The 18,231-nt window shown below is 50.0% G+C and overlaps 1 protein-coding gene and 1 pseudogene across 2 annotated transcripts in view; one reads left to right on the forward strand and one right to left on the reverse strand.

Annotated features, from left to right (window-relative positions):
* The window catches only part of LOC310794869 (V-set and transmembrane domain-containing protein 2-like protein), a gene marked incomplete at both ends in the record, with an annotated part of 79,568 nt that overhangs the window by 41,160 nt on the left and 20,177 nt on the right, over positions 1 to 18,231 (forward strand). The window lies entirely within an intron of this gene.
* LOC310795185 (phosphatidylinositol-glycan biosynthesis class W protein pseudogene) lies at positions 15,971 to 17,455 on the reverse strand (annotated as a pseudogene). The gene has a single exon. The product of its transcript is annotated as a phosphatidylinositol-glycan biosynthesis class W protein pseudogene (transcript).

Here is an 18,231-nt window from a genome sequence, read left to right on the forward strand (position 1 = left end):
AGTGACTTGAAGGTGGCTTACAGGTGCCTGAAGAGAAGTCTCACAGCACAGTGACTTGAAGGTGGCTTACAGGCGCCTGAAGAGAAGTCTCACAGCACAGTGACTTGAAGGTGGCTTACAGGCGCCTGAAGAGAAGTCTCAGTGACTTGAAGGTGGCTTACAGGCGCCTGAAGAGAAGTCTCAGTGACTTGAAGGTGGCTTACAGGCGCCTGAAGAGAAGTCTCAGTGACTTGAAGGTGGCTTACAGGTGCCTGAAGAGAAGTCTCACAGCACAGTGACTTGAAGGTGGCTTACAGGCGCCTGAAGAGAAGTCTCACAGCACAGTGACTTGAAGGTGGCTTACAGGCGCCTGAAGAGAAGTCTCACAGCACAGTGACTTGAAGGTGGCTTACAGGCGCCTGAAGAGAAGTCTCACAGCACAGTGACTTGAAGGTGGCTTACAGGCGCCTGAAGAGAAGTCTCACAGCACAGTGACTTGAAGGTGGCTTACAGGCGCCTGAAGAGAAGTCTCACAGCACAGTGACTTGAAGGTGGCTTACAGGCGCCTGAAGAGAAGTCTCACAGCACAGTGACTTGAAGGTGGCTTACAGGCGCCTGAAGAGAAGTCTCACAGCACAGTGACTTGAAGGTGGCTTACAGGCGCCTGAAGAGAAGTCTCACAGCACAGTGACTTGAAGGTGGCTTACAGGCGCCTGAAGAGAAGTCTCACAGCACAGTGACTTGAAGGTGGCTTACAGGCGCCTGAAGAGAAGTCTCACAGCACAGTGACTTGAAGGTGGCTTACAGGCGCCTGAAGAGAAGTCTCACAGCACAGTGACTTGAAGGTGGCTTACAGGTGCCTGAAGAGAAGTCTCACAGCACAATGACTTGAAGGTGGCTTACAGGCGCCTGAAGAGAAGTCTCACAGCACAGTGACTTGAAGGTGGCTTACAGGCGCCTGAAGAGAAGTCTCAGTGACTTGAAGGTGGCTTACAGGCGCCTGAAGAGAAGTCTCACAGCACCTTGTGACTTGAAGGTGGCTTACAGGCGCCTGAAGAGAAGTCTCACAGCACAGTGACTTGAAGGTGGCTTACAGGCGCCTGAAGAGAAGTCTCAGTGACTTGAAGGTGGCTTACAGGCGCCTGAAGAGAAGTCTCACAGCACCTTGTGACTTGAAGGTGGCTTACAGGCGCCTGAAGAGAAGTCTCACAGCACAGTGACTTGAAGGTGGCTTACAGGCGCCTGAAGAGAAGTCTCACAGCACAGTGACTTGAAGGTGGCTTACAGGCGCCTGAAGAGAAGTCTCACAGCACCTTGTGACTTGAAGGTGGCTTACAGGCGCCTGAAGAGAAGTCTCACAGCACAGTGACTTGAAGGTGGCTTACAGGCGCCTGAAGAGAAGTCTCACAGCACAGTGACTTGAAGGTGGCTTACAGGCGCCTGAAGAGAAGTCTCACAGCACAGTGACTTGAAGGTGGCTTACAGGCGCCTGAAGAGAAGTCTCACAGCACAGTGACTTGAAGGTGGCTTACAGGCGCCTGAAGAGAAGTCTCACAGCACAGTGACTTGAAGGTGGCCTACAGGCGCCTGAAGAGAAGTCTCACAGCACAGTGACTTGAAGGTGGCTTACAGGTGCCTGAAGAGAAGTCTCACAGCACAGTGACTTGAAGGTGGCTTACAGGCGCCTGAAGAGAAGTCTCACAGCACAGTGACTTGAAGGTGGCTTACAGGCGCCTGAAGAGAAGTCTCAGTGACTTGAAGGTGGCTTACAGGCGCCTGAAGAGAAGTCTCAGTGACTTGAAGGTGGCTTACAGGCGCCTGAAGAGAAGTCTCAGTGACTTGAAGGTGGCTTACAGGTGCCTGAAGAGAAGTCTCACAGCACAGTGACTTGAAGGTGGCTTACAGGCGCCTGAAGAGAAGTCTCACAGCACAGTGACTTGAAGGTGGCTTACAGGCGCCTGAAGAGAAGTCTCAGTGACTTGAAGGTGGCTTACAGGTGCCTGAAGAGAAGTCTCACAGCACAGTGACTTGAAGGTGGCTTACAGGCGCCTGAAGAGAAGTCTCACAGCACAGTGACTTGAAGGTGGCTTACAGGCGCCTGAAGAGAAGTCTCAGTGACTTGAAGGTGGCTTACAGGTGCCTGAAGAGAAGTCTCAGTGACTTGAAGGTGGCTTACAGGCGCCTGAAGAGAAGTCTCACAGCACAGTGACTTGAAGGTGGCTTACAGGCGCCTGAAGAGAAGTCTCACAGCACAGTGACTTGAAGGTGGCTTACAGGCGCCTGAAGAGAAGTCTCACAGCACCTTGCCTGCTGCGTGTTATTTTTATGCACAGCAGCACAGAGGACAGAAATAGCCCATCTCTCTCTAACTCCTGAATTTTGTTATAGTCCTGCCTGAGCGAGACAACTGACGCGGTCCTACAGAGCAAAAGCAAAACAGAAGCCAAATTCATAATAGTACTGATGATGACGGAGGGGATGCATTTTCCACAAATTAGTGCACACACTTATTGTGCGAGATATGATCCCTGAGCGATGTTTCATCACTTTCTCACAAGCCGCTGTATAAATGTTGCCCTTAGATATATAACAGTAGAGAGCCAAAGTGAACGTCACTTCCTGCCTTTCTCTGGGTACCAGTGTGTGAAAAAAATATGAATGGGGGTGAACGGCGAGAGACGATCCTTTTCTTTTTATCCCGTTTGAATTGTGCCACGGGGTGCAAAGGTACATTTGGTCAATTTAAAAGATAACCTTGCATGTCAAGAAAGTTGCAGGGGCTCCAAGCCCGTCCCGGAGCGGGCCCCCCTGGGCGGTGGTCCCGCTCGCTGCTTGGCGTGGCGTGAGGGACCTCACGGCCGCTGAGTCCTGTTACTGCCTCTCGAGCCGGTGGGCCATGTTCGAAGAGGCCAGCAGGGGGAGACTGGTGTATTCAGCAGTCCCTTCTTCTCCCAGCAGGGGGAGACTGGTGTATTCAGCAGTCCCTTCTTCTCCCAGCAGGGGGAGACTGGTGTATTCAGCAGTCCCTTCTTCTTCTCCTGCTCCGTCAGCTGTGTCAAGTTAAGCCACAAGTGGCGATGGGTGACAACGGAGAAGGCCATGACCTTTCCCGGCGTCCTGAGCCACACAGTCCACCATGCAGAGGGTCACCAGCCTTACCCATCACTGCCATAGACTGTTGATAAAATACAGAAGATTCACCAATTTATTATTATTTTATTCTAAATTGTGGTTCTTATATTTTTATGTTGTACTCCATTGATTTTATCCATTGTAAATATTCTCGTATTTCAGCTACATAAACTGCCAAGAGAATATTCAATAAAGAAAACTTGAAACTTGAAACCATCCAGAGCTCAGTGTATGCTTCCTGGAGGCCGTCTGGAGGTTGGCTAAATTGTTAGCCATCGCAGAAATCTGGCCCACCGCCTTATAGGACTTATCGGCCAGTTTGGCCGCAGTCTGGCAGGCCTTGGAGGGGAGCTCCCCCTGCTGGAGGAGAGGTGGGCTGCCACAACATCCTCCATAGCCGCATAACCCAGCTCGGGCTCACCATCCACCTCAGACCAACAGGCGAACGCCTGGGAGGGGGACCTAGCCTGGTGGGGGGGGCCTCCCACGAGCCCCGCACGGAGATCCGCACGTCGCGGCAAAAGGGCATGCGGTGTTGCGGGGGCCGGGTAAAAGCACCCCCGAAACACGGAGCTAGGGGGGGAGGGGGGGTCGTCCCACTCAATGCCGAGCTTAGCTACGGCCCTGGCCAACACTTCCCTCAACTGCTTTTGGTACGGTTCACCCCCGAGGGCGGGTGGGGGAAGCCTCTGCCAATTCCATAACCCCGCAACACATCTAAGTGGGTTGCGAAGCAGCCCGACCTAGTGTAACAGACGGGAAGACTAGCTAACGAGCGCAATGACAAGACACACTAAAACGGCCAGCTAACTAGCAGTCCTAGGATGGGGAAGGATTAGCTTTCCTTCCTAAAGCTAGTCGCGCTCAAGTAAACCCCACGTGCAGAGCGGCTAAGTGACTAGCAGCACTATGACGGGAAGCTAGCAGGAGCTAGCGGAGCAATACAACTCGACAACACCCCAGCCCAGTGTAACAGCCAAGAAAAACCCTACATGTAGAACGGCTAGCGGACGCTAGCGAAGTAACCGGTGTCCGCTCTGAGCTATGCTAAGTAACATTAGTAGCTAGTGTATATAAACCGAGGCCGGCCGAGCTAACACAAGTGGTACTCCTTACAGTTCTCTTCTCACGAGTAGCCTAATAGAAAACACTTCGCTTTGTCCTGGAGCCCGTTTCCACCGCCCCAGTGGCCCGTCCACTGTTCTTTGATAGAGGGGCAGTTAAGCTAACTCGAAGCTAACAGCTAGCGCAAAGCTAAGTAAGGTAGGGTCTCAGAGAGAAGGCAATACAAGCATACGATGGGTATGGCTGAATGCAAGCAGAGTGACGCACCCTGGCCAGTGCGCACAGGTCGTGGCTATGACACGTGGGTGGCTGCGCCAATCACCAGCCAGGGTGGGCCAGGATGCCTTCAAGGGCACCTGGGTGGTTCTATAAAGGTCTTTTTTAAAGAAAAGACAGGCATTCAGGTTCAGCATATGTGAGAATCCGAAGTAAAACAAACTGTGACTGCTGAAACCTTGATCGGCGGATCTTTAACTGTTAGTAGTGCATGTGAAATAAGAGATGCTTAAAGCTCTCTTGGTGAATTTCAAATCGCTTCATACTACAAAGGTGTAGTTGTTATTCTGAACTCTGTCTGCACCTGTGTTTTTGTTAGGAAATAATAACCGGTGAGTGACGACATGGTAATCATTTCTCTATTGCAGAGGTGCAGCCTTTGTTGTTTACACTACAGGGGAAAAAAAGACTTGTCCTTGGTGTTGTGGTTGACCCCTCTGGCCCGGGAAGCCGTGTTCTCCTCTGATCCTTCTTCATTTGATTAAGAAGGAACGCAGTGTTTTGACCCGTGCTGTGGGGAGGCAGGCTGGGAGCTGGGCCAAAACAGCACGGAGCTCAGTTCAAGTGGAGGAGCTGGAAAAGGGTGGTGACGGTGCACCGTGCGCACACACACACACACACACACATGCACACACACTGACACACACACACACACACACACACACACACACACACACACACACACTGACACACACACACACACTGACACACATTTGCAGGGACATGTATGAGGGTCCAGCCCGTTTTACTTACTTTTACTAATACGAATACGGTAAACTGTCAAACTTCATGCAGTGCTGCATACGCCAAAGAGTCAGGAGCTGTAACCAGGAAGCAGTGTACCAAGAAGTAGCGTGACATTGAAATAGGCCGGAGCAACTCTTAGGGTGCAGTGTTCGAGGTGGTGGAGGCGTAAAACACTTTCCCTTCATGCCGGGGATCCGTGTTCATGTCCCACTGTGTCCAAAATCTACATTTGAACCATAAGTCACTTTTAACATTTGTATGCCTCCACCGGCGATAGCCAGGCCAGACGCATTATGGTTGGCGGTCAAAGTTCAAGGTCACTGTGACCTCACAAATGCCATTCCCAAGTTCATTAACGCGATAGCTCAGGAATGCCTTGACGGAATTTCTTCCAATTTGGCTCAAACGTCGACTTGGACGCGAGGATGAACTGATTATATTTTGGTGCTCAAAGGTGAAAAGGTCAAGGTCACTGTGACCTCTCAAACGCCATTTTCAAGTTTGTCAACGCGATATCTCTGGAACGCCTTGATGGAATTTTTTTGAATTTGCCTCAAACGTCCACTTGGACTCAAAGATGGACTCCGGCTCCGCCCATCTTCGTCATCAAAATCCGGGTTGGAATGTGACTGTGGACATGTGGAGAGCGGAGTTTTGAAATGATGCAGGTAACCTACTTGTACAGCAGGTGGCGGTAAGCACCTTGAAGGTGTCAGCGACCCGCCTATAAACCGAGAGAAGAAAGTGTGTCGCGATGGTGATGCGCCTTTGGTGCGAGTTGAGCGAAGAGCCATTTTGACTAACGTTACGCCGTTTCAACATGGATAAGCAAATTCTGACTTTATTTGTTATTCAAAGCATTATGGTGGCACAGCATTGTCTTCTTCTTTGCCCTGGCCGTAGTCGTAGTTGTTGCCCTCTCCATGTGGACTCCGGTACTACACATTGAGGCATGTGCATGCCCCAGTGTACGTGATGCGTCATGTAGCATTCACCTCGCAGGAGCTGTTGCTCTATGTGTAGACTGGGAAGGCTTTAACTGCAGCATTCTTGCAAACGTGCTAATAAAGATGCACCCTTACAGGCAATGTACACCAGATGCGTTACGGCTGCGTTGCGGATCAGGTAAAACTGCCGGATGAACTCTTGCCCGTGTTAATTGATGGGCGATACATGCGGTACGGAAAAATGATGCACCTGTTCTATTTTTGTCAGATCCCGCATACGTCTGACAGATTACATGAGTGTGGGTCTGTTTGCAGCCGCACCGGAGGCGGTGTACATTAGCCCTTAGGCTGTCCTGGACTGTATGGGGCAGTGGCAGGACAATACCCACAGCAGTAGGAGGGGTGTGTGGGTGATGTTGTCCTCAGAGATGGTCTCCTTGCTAGGGCGTTTAGCCTCCAGGGCTACTGTTGTTCCTACCCACGGCGTCTCTCTGGAGGACTTTCAGTTCCTGGGCGGAATTCAGACAGAAAAGATGGTTTCCTACCACCTTCCAGATCGTGCATGTGACTCCATCCGTGGCGGTTATCGGTTCCGCTCGCTGCTGAAGCTCCCCTGTAGCACAAGCTACTGGACATCCTGGCTCAGGGGAAGCGGCTACTGCTGCTTCATGGATCAGGGATTCAGCTGGACCATGATTGGAGACGCTAACCACCTGTTTTCTTGCTCTTCGTTTTCCATAGTTGTGCCTCACCAGGGTCTTGTAGTTCTGGTTCTTCTTGGTCAAGTAGTAGTACAGGACACAGTCAGACACACACTTTCTCTCTAGATAGGAAGCAATGAGATCAAAGTTCTTGGGGTGTTGAATGAACTTGTCCTTGAAGATTTCCTTTTCATGTTCGGTCCAAACATTCGTGAACTGCCGGGATTTGTACACCTTCATCGGGTCATCCATCAAGCCGTTCATGTTGATAAACTTAATTCGCCGCTGCTCTGAGTCATACATAATGGGAGGGATGACTGACAGCTGTCTCATCTGTTTCTCATTGTTCTCTTGTTCAGAAAGGCCATTGTCTTGCTTATTGCTTCTTCCTCTTTGGCCAAGCCTCTGGAAGCGCTCCTGCTGCTCTCTCTGCTTGCGGATCTCGGGGAACTGCTTCTCGTAGTACTCCCGCGTCTGGCTCTCCTTGGCTTTGCGTCTGGGGTTGCTCTCCATTTGCTCCACCTTCTTCTCCCAGGCCTCCATCAGCTGGTCGTAGCGCTGGCAGATCTTCTGTTCCCTTTGTTTACGAGCATGGTTCCTCCTCTTGAACAACAGAATCAGCTTCTTCCTCATGACTTGGTTGGTCTTGATGTTTTCATGGTACACCTTTGTGTCCGATGGCTGATTGTACAAGGGCAGCTCAACCTTGGGAACTAGACCTTCCAGTATGTTATGGGCCTCTTCAGCTTTTTTCCTGTTCTCGTCGTAGATGATCTGGGCGATGCTGCGCTCCTTGTGCTCGACCATTGGGGGAGGGATCACTGGCTTTTCAGCAACCATTGCAAGAAGTGAGCAGCTCCCTCCATGTGAGACTCTCATACCTCTTCTTGCCCATGCCTGTAGTGTGCCATGCCTATGGGCGGTACGGCGCAGCAGCTGGCCGATGGAGTCCACCTCGTAGTCCTCCAAATGGCATGGTGGATGTGTCCGACGCTTCGGACGAACTCCTTCTCCGTCGTACTTCATGTCGGGGGTAAGTGCTGCTATCTGGCGTGAAGGACCAAAATGCCCTGAAGGGACTGTAAAGGACTGTAGAGGTTGATTCTTAGTACTTGGCTGGCACCCACACCAGATGTCGTTCGAAGAGGAGGTCTCCAGCTCACTGTGGGCTGGTAGGATGGTGGCTGTCATTGTTTAATTCTGAGGTTCTGAGGGAGTAACCAGCCTCCCACCACTTATATAGACTCAGCCAGGAGGTTTATGACATCACTGATGATGTCACGATGTCCATGTTGTATAAGGAACCAATCTGAGGTGGGAGACGGAGTCCGAGCCGTCGAGTAGCGAGGGATGTCGGCGTGCTGGCACGAAGGCCGAGAGGTCCGGAAACACGGAGGTTGAATAGAACGAGGCGGCCGTAGGGAGGAACATTGAGGAGGGGGACAATATGGACAAAGCTATCCCATTCATTTTGGTCTCCTGTTTGGAGTTGATTCGTTGACCGTCGCCATCTTGATTTTTCATCAGCAGAGTGGGAGGGAATGAGTGCAACAGCTCATGTGAGATGGGGGTTTCCCAGAGCCGCAGCTCCACCTGCTATTGGTCCGTGATCGGCAAGCTGCGCGATCACTGGACAGGCGATCTCTCAATCACCCCCTTTTCTATCATCTATTTTACTCCAAACGGGCGAGTTATATATATCTTTTTTTTACCCCCCTAGTTGTTATAAAAAGGTGAAATTAGCTATATACAGTAGACCAAAACTGTGTTTTGCCCCTGACTCGAAAGATGTTTAATCCTGTTACAAAGTCGTGGCATTTTAACATGGGGGAATGCCTACTGCCTCCGACGCCTAGTGGCCATTGGAGTAACTACAGCTTTTCAATTCACTTCCGCATCGTCAGAGGGAAGCCGGGGGGGTTGGCCACTGGCCCAAACCTGTACTTGTGCTTTAAGTCCACTAGAGTTCATCTCACAGGCACCCCAGAAACCACAAGTACAAAGAAGCAAACATGAGTCAGTGGGGCGGGAGGTGGGCAGGGCAGGCGGATCGATCGGTTGGTTGGTGTCTGGTTGAGGCGCGGGGACTGGAACAAAGGAGTCAGGCGCTCAAATTCAAATTTATTAGAAGGATAAAACCCCTTGAGATGAACCATCTCGTTTTCAAAGGGAGCATTGTGCCACCTGGCCGCATGGCGTTTGGTTGCTGCTGGAGCTGTTGTCGTCGCAGGGAGCTGTCGTGATCGCTGCTGAGGCTGAAACCGTTGCGGGAGCTCTCGTCGTTGCAGGGTCAAAACCAGTCAAAACCGGTGTGAATCCCATCATGGTGGCCAGTAGAGCTGCCGCACTGGTCGCCAAAGTCGTGGTCATCGAGGTGGAAGCCGAAACCGTCGAGTCGAGCAATGCTCTGGTGGCTTCCAAGGGTGAGGCTGGGTCTGACACCGCATGCAGGCAGCTCCGTTGCGCTCCCTTTGTCTCAAAGGAAGCGTCGTCATCTAGACCTGGTGTTCATTCAAGCTGCAACTCACCCGGTCAGCTGGGCGCTGGACCACTACGGAGCTCCTGCTTCGGTGTGTCTCGCTGTGTCGAAGGTGCAGAGCTCACGTTGGCAGGCAAAACGGCACCTGCAGGCCGTCCCGGGGGAACACGCATGTGGCCGAGGCACAGCGTCGGCACGGAGGCCCCCTCCGGGGGCAGTGTGGAGAGGGGGACGAGGTGGTAGCCAGGGTCTGGCTGTCGAGAGCTAGCAGCGTGTCCCTGCCCTCATCATGTTGTCTCAGTTACTACAAGTGGCAGCAACTAACGGGTGAAGAGAAGACAGGAAACAGAGCTTCATGGTGACCCAGCAAGACGCTAGCGACATTTATTTTCTTGCCTCTAACATGATACAGCATGTGCACTCGGGCTAGCTAACAAGGTGTGCTAATTAGCAAGTCAACAGTGCTGCGTTTGGTTGCTCTCAGTGGGGAGATAGACTGGATGGCTCAGCCAGGAACGTGGTCACATAGCCATGTGACTGTGGCTCTGTTGACCCAAAACCTGTACCTGTTCCACTAGAGTTCACCACAATAGCCAATTACACTGCGCAATCTACATTTACTTCATAATGATGATAAGTTAAAGCAAAACGGTTGTCTGTAGTCGCATTAAAGAACATAAACTAGAGACGGAGTCTAAGTGTGGCTACGCCGTTATTGGACTCGGTGGCTTGGACTTGGTCGATGCTGAATGTTGTTGCTGCAGGTGTAAACACGATTAAACACGATTTCAGACGGACAAGCCCGTCTTTTATTTTCACACGAACACTTCAACACATGCATGCGGCCACAACACACTCATGCTGACGGTGGCCGGTGAAGTCCTCTGCATTTGACCCATCCAGGCTTGTCCTTTCCTCCAGGGGGCAGGCCAGGAGCAGTGGTCGCTTTTTCTTTCCAGCGCCCGGGGACCAACTTCAGATGTTGTCGTCACTGGTCGGATGACGATCTTCTGCATGTTTTTAGTGGGGGTTTATGTACGGAGGAACCCCCTGGGGGGTACGGGGAGAACATGCAAACTCCACACAGAAATGCCCTTTCGACGAGATAGCCCACCTGGGCAGTAGGCACTGAAGATATGGGGTGTCACAACTCCAGCGCCCACAGCATCCCAGGGGAGAATCGAACTCAGGACCTTCTAGCTGTGAGGCGACAGCGCCACCGACTGCGCCACCGTACCCCTTGTACCACCGTGTAGTAGGCTGTAGTGGCTGGGCAATGAGAAAAAGTCGTCCATGGTATGACATAATCATTGATTTACGACATCACTGATGAATGATTTATGACATCATCAGTGATACAAATGACATCACTAAAGTAGTGACCGAGCCGTCTAGAACTGTATGACTTGGTCACTTTCTTTTCTTCGTGGGGACAGAACTTTATGACATCGGTGACCTGGCCACTTTCCTTCTTTCAGAGGGACATACTGTACTGTACTGGACGGATGGACGGACAGCCAGACATACAAACCCTCCTCTTATAGGTCGATGCCTCAGCATCACTTATGCATTAGTTTCACATTGTCAGATCCAACGTCTTACGTCGGCACGCTTCCAGCGACGGAGGCTCTGAATCACAAGTCAGCATTTCCGGGTTTTGCCGTAGGAATTCCTGCTGTCAAATCTGATTGGCTGGGCGGTCACGGAAGTCCATGCATTGTTGCATCGTTCATAATGTACCGCCCCACGAGTTGCGTCATGCCGTCCGTGGTTCGTCGATTCATAATGTCGCTTAGGCATTTTGTTTTGGTCTTAGGGGGCGGTCCTTAATCACATTTCAAGAGTTGTCCACCAGATGTAGTAGTAGGCTGGCTACTGCAAGACTTATGCATAGACATTGTGACATCATCAGTGGCAAACATTTATGACATCACTCACTGATGATATCGACATAGAACTGTATGACATCATCGGCAACCTGGCCATATTGATGGCATCACAATTGCTCTGTGTCATCGGTGTGACATCATCGGCAACATGGCCACTTTCTGACTTTTTTTTATTAGAATTGTCGGACATCATCGGTGACCAGGCCACTATCTTTCTTTCAGGGACATACATACGGACAGACCCTCTTATAGATGCCTAGGCCCCTAGTGGCCACACCGTAAAAAGCAATTAAGTCGGTCTTCCTCTATTAAAGAACAAGGGAAAGGGTAGTTGTCGTTTGTGCTTACTCGGCAAACTATGCTGTAGTTGGTTGTCTCTTTCTCCTCCTCTGTGTCCTTAGTCTTTGTTTTGTTTGTTATTTGTGATTCAAAGCATTATGGTGGCACAGCCTTGTCATCTTCTTCTTCTTCTACTTTGCCCTGGCCGTAGGCATAGTTGCTGCCCTCTCCATGTTGACTCCAGCACTACACATTGAGGCACGCGCATGCCCAGTGTACGTGACGCGTCATGTAGCATGCGTCTCGCAGGAGCTGTTGCTCTTCTATGTGTAGACTGGGAAGGCTTTAACTGCTGCATTCTTGCAAACGTGGTAATGAAGATGCACCCGTAGGCTGTCCTGGACTGTATGAGGCAGGGGCAGGACAATGCCCACAGCAGTGGGAGGGGTGTGTGGGTGACGTGGGCTTCAGAGACGGTCTCCTTGCAAGGGCGTTTAGCCTCCATGGCTACTGTTGTTCCTAGCCATGGCGTCTCTCTGGAGGACTTTCAGTTCCTGTGTGGAATTCAGATAGCAAAGATGGTTTCCTACCACCTCCTGCATGTGACTCCATCCGTGGTGGGTATCGGTTCTCCTGGCTGCTGAAGCTCCCCTCTAGCACAAGCTACTGGACATCCTGGCTCAGGGGAAGCGGTTACTGCTGCTTCATGGATCAGGGATTCAGCTGGACCATGGTTGGAGACGCTAACCACCTGTTTCCTTTCTCTTCGTTTTCCATAGTTGCGCCTCACCAGGGTCTTGTAGTTCTGGTTCTTCTTGGTCAAGTAGTAGTACAGGACACAGTCAGACACACACTTTCTCTCTAGATGGGAAGCAATGAGACCAAAGTTCTTGGGGTGTTGAATGAACTTGTCCTTGAAGATTTCCTTTTCATGTTCGGTCCAAACATTCGTGAACTGCCGGGATTTGTACACCTTCATCGGGTCATCCATCAAGCCGTTCATGTTGATGAACTTTACTCGCCGCTGCTCTGAGTCATACGTAATGGGAGGGATGACTGACAGCTGTCTCATCTGTTTCTCATTGTTCTCTTGTTCAGAAAGGCCATCTTCTTGCTTCTTGCTTCTTCCTCTTTGGCCAACCCTCTGGAAGCGCTCCTGCTGCTCTCTCTGCTTGCGGATCTCGGGGAACTTCTTCTCGTAGTACTCCCGCGTCTGGCTCTCCTTGGCTTTGCGTCTGGGGTTGCTCTCCATTTGCTCCACCTTCTTCTACCAGGCCTCCAGATCAGCTGGTCGGAGCGCTGGCAGATCTTCTGTTCCCTTTGTTTACGAGCATGGTTCGTGCTTGGACTTGGTCGATGCTCAATGTCGTTGCCGCAGGTGTAGTAGGCTTTAGTGGCTGGGCAATGAGAAAGTCATCCATGGTATGACATACTCATTGATTTACGACATCACTGATGATGATTTATGACATCAGTGATACAAATGACATCACTAAAGTAGCCGTCTAGAACTGTATGACATCATCGGTGACCTGGCCACTTTGCTTCTTTCAGAGGGACATACTGTACGGATGGACGGACAGCCAGACATACGAACCCTCCTCTTATAGGTCGATGCCTCAGCATCACTTATGCATTAGTTTCACATTGTCAGATCCAACGTCTTACGTCGGCACGCTTCCAGCGACGGAGGCTTTGAATCACAAGTCAGCATTTCCGGGTTTTGCCGTAGGAATTCCTGCTGTCAAATCTGATTGGCTGGGCCGTTACGGAAGTCCTGCTCTCGGCATGCATTGTTGCATCGTTCATAATGTACCGCCCCACGAGTTGCATCATGCCGTCCGTGGTTGGTCAATTCATATGTCTCTTATGCATTTTGTTTTGGTCTTAGGCCTTGCCCACACTGATCCGTCATAAAATGGACAGAACGGATAGACGGATAGATTCATGTCCGTTGCATGTACAAGTAACCTACTTGTACAAGTAACCTACTTGTACAGCAGGTGGCGGTAAGCACCTTGAAGGTGTCAGCGACCCGCGAAGAAAGCTGGCATCAGCTAGCTGTTAGCTCTGTGCGCTACGTTACTTATGTGGCAATAAAATGCCACTGAATGACCAGATTAGATGGTGAAATCAGACGGTGACACTGACTATCACGTTGTACAACAGCGGGATGGTGTACACAGCATTAATTATAGCCGCCTTCACCGCCTCGGCCGCCATCTTCTTTGAAAAGTTGAAACAAATCTCAGAACGCCTCCTCTCGAGACCTCGACTCTTGATTGGCTAAACGGACAGTGACTATCCGACCATCCGATACGTCCATCCAGAAAAAGTTCATCCCTCTTCAACTTTCTGTCCATCAAAACGTATGCAAATTTTCTGGATACGTACGCTTCTGAGTGCTCCACGGACAGTCGGACAGCTGTCATTGAAAATGAATGGAAGTGAACAGAGAAATGAACGCACACGGACAGACACCATGGATCAGTGTGGCCAAGGCCTTAGGGGGCGGTCCTTAATCACTTTTCAAGAGTTGTGCACCAGACGTAGTAGGCTGGCTACTGCGAGACTTATGCATAGACATTGTGACATCATCAGTGGCATCATCAGTGATAAACATTTATGACATCACTCACAGATGATATCAACATAGAACTGTATGACATCATCAGCGACCTGACCACACTGATGGCATCACAATTGATCTGTGGCATCGGTGTGACATCATCGGCGACCTGGCCACTGTCATTCTTTTAGGGGACATACATAAGGACCGACGGACCCTCTTATAGATGCCTCGGCCCCTAGTGGCCACACCGTAAAAAGCAATTAATTAAGTCAGTCTTCCTCTATTACAGAACAAGGGAAAGCATAGTTGTTTGTAAGCAAACGTTTGTGCTTACTCTGCTAACTATGCTGTAGTTGGTTGTCTCTTTCTCCTCTCAGTGTCCTTACTCTTTGTTTTGGTGGTTCTGTCTTCTCTTGTCTCCATGCTGTACTCTGTTTCGTCCTTTTCATCTCTTTCCACTTAACTTTGTTTAGAAAAATCAAACCGCTCACATGACATCACAGCTTTTACTGAATCTCCCTCACATTTTCTTTTCAAGGCTGCTGTATGAGAAACGCTCTCTGAGTGTCGACTTAAAGTTGGTTTTGGAACATCGGCTGGTAAAAGGCGCAGCACCGTACATACAAACTAGAAATGTAACGTGCTTCTCGCGCTCATTTCTAGGGTGGAGACTCTGGAGACGATGTGCCATGGGTGCACTTTTTTTTGGGGGTGTTTTTGATTTTGATTTGATTTGATTTATTTGACACATTTTCATCAAAAACTTTACAAAAGTAAGGTGTAATAAAAAAAAACAGTCAAGGATTACATAAAAAAGCTTCCGCTTATTTCCATTATGGTCCTTGTTGGTAAAGGGGAGGAGGGAGGCACAGATGTACTCAGACAACATAAGTTCAACATAATTCACTGGCAACACATAACATACATTAATCAATACAACTACCTTACATGACATAGCTACAAAACTCATGTTAGCAGCACTCCTATGAAAAGCTCAAACTGACCCAGTCTTTAAAACACCATAGTAGACTATTATTCCATCGTGAAAATGCAGTGATTTAACACATTTAATTTGCATTTAAATAATATGGTCAAATGTGAATCATTCAAGAACATTCAGGAAGGTGTCCTGACCACAGATTTATTTGTAGTAGCCCATGTCCTCACTGGCTGTGGGACATAATTTTAAGATAAGCATATGAGCATACATATCACACAAGGTAATGTAAGCATCACACTTCAAATCTGATGACATAGAAAAAAGTCTCCATGTTTTAATTCATCTGAATTCCAGGGGGGAACGGTTGTGCAGTCGTAAGCGCTGTCGCCTCACAGCTCGAAGGTCCTGGGTTCGATTCCCACCTGGGACGCTGTGAACACTGAAGGAATGCGTGCCCGTCCGCATGTCCTCGAGTGCCCACCGCCCTGGTGGGGTCGTCAAAAGGGCCCTTCTGTGTGGAGTTTGCATGTTCTCCCCGTGCCTCCCGGGGGTTTCCTTCATATAGGAACCCCCTTCACCAAAACATGCAATATCCTGGTTGCTAATGTGGTTCCTCCTCTTGTCGTTAAGGGCGCCTGTTCAGAGGGAGGGGAACTGGTTGGCATAGCGTGAACCTCCCACGTGCTATGTCCTACCGGTGAAGCTTCCCCTGTCAGGTGAAAAGAAGCGGCTGGCTAACTGCCCATGTCTCGGAGGAAGCATGGAGCCAGTTTCGGCTCTCCCCAGAGCGGCAGAGGGTGGAGCAGCAACCAGGATAAATAAATTAAATTAGCACTAATGGGGGATAAAAATGGGATAAAGAATAGGGGGGGGGGGGAAATCATCTGAATTCCAGTCTTTCACTCTGCCAACAAAAAAGCTCAAAATGCATGAAGCGATATTGTAGTTTTTGCAGAAGCAAACTTCACCAGCATTTGACTGTAATCCCACAGAGATGTAAAACATATATTACAGAGCAATTTGTGAACATGTATGACAGCAAAACGCACACTGAAAACCAGTCACTGCAACTCAACGTGTCCACCGACATGTTGGTCAAGCCTGTCATTACATTTGCCAGCATGAAAAATAACAACTGATTCCTGCCGACCGCTTGAATGAGGCAAAGGCCGTCCGCCTCGCTTCTCTTTTTCTCAGAAAGGGAGTCTGCTTCTTTTTGATACGAATTCCACGACGACGGCACAACGTGACAGCCTGTCGTTCTTTTGAAATAAAGCAAAATCACATCGGCTACGCCAAGGCAGGACATGAAGAGCAAGGAGTGAGCGACAACCCAGATGCAGAAAGGTAGATTGGCCAAGCGGCGCGACACCGGCTCCACGAGTGCCTGACATGCGAACAAAGCGGCATACAGCGCGCCACTCCCCATCAGGAGGCTGCCCATCATCGCTTTCAGCCACTCTCTCACTCGGCTCCTTGGCCGCATCACATACTGTCCGATCTGAGCTCCCGCCATGTAGATGGCGATATAGCCCGCGACGGAGAAGATGCCTTCCTTGTTGGCGTGCAGAAAGTCCTTCTCTCTGTCGTCATTGTGGGTGAGGAAAGACTTGAGACCCGTCGTCTCCAGAGCATACTGGTAAAGACCGCCGATCAGTAGGGCAAAGACCCACCACTGACGGACTGGGAGTACGGCCAAGAGGATAGAGGCCGCAACTCTGACCATAGCCAGTGTGAAGAAGAAGTTCCAGTGAACGCCGTATTCTGTCACATGCTCATGGTAGCTAGTCATCTTGACACTCGCCAGCCTTCCCAGACCCAGGACGACCAGGGGCCAGACAGACAGTAGCTGCTCGGTGATACGTTTCATCTTGGACCCAGAGACGTTCTTCCCCCGTGCCTCTGGACAGACTAGGGCATTCGCAAAGACATAAGCTCCGACGCCAATGTCCATGAGCCCCGTCCCGTAGGTTTCAGTTTTAGCGTACCGCCTTGGGAAGACACTGAAGTCCACCGCCAGAATGCAGATGGCCGTTTTCACGTTCACCAGCACTCGAAAGATGGTCACGAAGGGGATCTGGTCGCTCTGGACGTGGGTCTGGAGGAAGCTCCCGGCGGCGCTCTGCGGGTGGCTGTTGTTGGTGTGGTAGAGGAAGCACAACGCACACCCTAACGCCACGGCCAGGCCTGTGATGAACTGGAGAAAGACGTCACTCAGGACGGTGTAGGAGAGGACCAGGGGGACGATGACCGTGGAGAAGTCCAGGAGGAGGTGAGACATCCATGGGAACGGCAGCGGGAGACTCCCTGTGACCTGGTGATAGAGAATCAGGAACGCCGCTCTGTTGAGGAGGCACACCGGGACCAGAAAGGAGCCCAGGGCCACTTCCTGCAGGCTGGTCCCATTCAGGTTTCTGACGAACGCCTCCTTCAGGTCCCGCTGAGACATCGCCACGGGCTTGTCGGAAAGACGTGGTGGGATACAGGCTCACTCAAACATACGGTTTATTTTCGTTTTTCTTTTTCTTTCTTACAACAGCATCGCTGTTTCATGCTTTGTGACCAAACTCATGCCAACTCATGTGCGATTTGCAGGCCTCTGTCCTTTCTGCTGTCTTCTGCATGTGCAGCAGGACCAAACAGTGACCCAACAGTGGCCCAGGTCTTCTGTCCTCTTCTGGTGTGAAAGTGGGTGAAGCTGATCGATGTCACAGTATCAGGTTTGATTGGGTGGGGCTGTGAACAGGAGTCAATTTATAACGTCAACACGGAAGAATTTATGACATCATCACTGATGACATCACAATTCAGTCTATGACATCACTGATGATGTCACAATGTCTCAGTCTATGAAATCACTGAAGATGTCACAATTAGAGATGTCACCGTGTACACGACTACACGGATATTATCAAACAAAAAATCCGCCCAGATTTTTTGTCTCCCTCACATACTATAATATAACTACTATACTAAATGGACTGCATTTATATACATATACTACTGTGCTGTGATTATGTAATAATACAAAACTGGTTGAAAATCTAGTGTTCCTTTAAGGTCAAATGTGTCACAACATACCATTAAATGAAGCATTGTGGTGCTCAGAGATCTAACGGCCTAGAAATCATATTCCTCCAGACGTAAGGAAACAGACCCCAGTAAAAATCACATCATTTTTATTTATACACCTATCGCAATATCTGCCAATATACTCATATATAT

Source organism: Poromitra crassiceps (genome assembly GCF_964638095.1).
Source record: "Poromitra crassiceps genome assembly, chromosome: 20".
NCBI lineage: Eukaryota > Metazoa > Chordata > Actinopteri > Beryciformes > Melamphaidae > Poromitra > Poromitra crassiceps.